This window comes from Anneissia japonica, unplaced genomic scaffold (genome assembly GCF_011630105.1).
Source record: "Anneissia japonica isolate Jap-2015-1 unplaced genomic scaffold, ASM1163010v1 scaffold287805_len679488_cov178, whole genome shotgun sequence".
Lineage (NCBI taxonomy): Eukaryota > Metazoa > Echinodermata > Crinoidea > Comatulida > Comatulidae > Anneissia > Anneissia japonica.
Window position 1 is genome coordinate 546,032 of NW_022720349.1, and position 1,432 is coordinate 547,463.

Sequence of the window (1,432 nt, forward strand, 5' to 3'; positions counted from 1 at the left end):
AATTCGTCTTTATACTACTTTCTGTTCGGAAGTTTGGCTGTATTGTACATGAGTTTACACAGACCAGTACGGTCACAAAGCAAGACCTCAGGCTGTTTGAGAAACTCAGCAAGAATTTGAAAAAAGCAAACGCAGACATAAATTTTCTCAAAATTTGTAGAATTTTCGGCGTTTTTCCTAAATTTAATATATATATATATATTAATGTAATTAATGTACTTTTTATGAATCAAATCTGTTTTTCATTGGCTTTTTTTAAATGTTTTGTTAATTATTCATTTTTTAATAATACAGTAATAACTTAACTTATTTAATTTTGTCCTTACTAAGCTGGCGAGACTTTTTTTATAACTTATTTAGTGAACCCGCTGACTGCAAATATTGATGATTTCGAATAAAAATAAAATTTTACTTTTGACCAATTAGCGCAATTAAATTTCAGAAAAAAAAAGTTTTTCTTTATTTTTATTATGCCCTCCGCTGCCGTGAAATCTCCAAAGATAAGATGTGTATTTTCTTTCTAATTAAAATACATTTTAAGCATTTAACCATCCTATTTTACATTTACCAATAGAATTTTATTTTTATTTTCTGCTCCGTCTGGATGACTTTGGCAAAAATATTTGCTAAACAAGAAAAAAAAAATTTTATTCCGCCCTCCTCCATCATCATCTGCGTCCATCAGGTTGTAGTTGACCCCTGGTGACATCACAAGCATGATTTTCCTCCACAACGATCTCAACTGTGTCAGGTACTTTAGATCGACTTCTTCCTGTACTTGTGGTGATTTCCTGCATCCATCGTGTACGCTGACTCGTTCGTCGTCTTCTGCTCCCTACAGATTTTCCAAGCATCAAAGCCTTGCCAAGACTTTTTCCCCGTAGCACAGGCCGAAAAAAGCGTTTGCTTCAAGGCCAAAGCTTCAAGCTTCTTTCTCCTGTCATTCAATTTCAGGGTCCAACTCTCTGCACCATGAAGTACCACCGGGAAGACAAGACTGTTTACTAACATCACTTTGATGTTTCGTGAAATTATGGTTCTTCATGACATTAGTTAGCTTGTACATAGTGATGTCCGTCTTCACATTTTCAGATTAATTCCACCATTCTTATGTATAATTGCACCCAGGAAAAATGAAACTATCCACTACTTCAATGCTTTCTCCATCCAAAGAGAATAAAGAGAATTTTTGTTTTCTTCATGTTCAAATACAAGTGGTGGTTACAGCTTTGCTTTTTAACCTGAGCCAAAAGCAGTTTTAGATCTTCTTCTGATGCTGTGATTAATGTTGTATCGTCAGTATACTGGAGTATGTTAATTATCTGTCCTCCGATGTGTGCACCTATCCGCTCATTTGTAGTGGCTTTTCTCATGATGAATTCAGAGTACATATTGAACAAGCATGGCGACAAAATGCACCCTTGTCGTACTC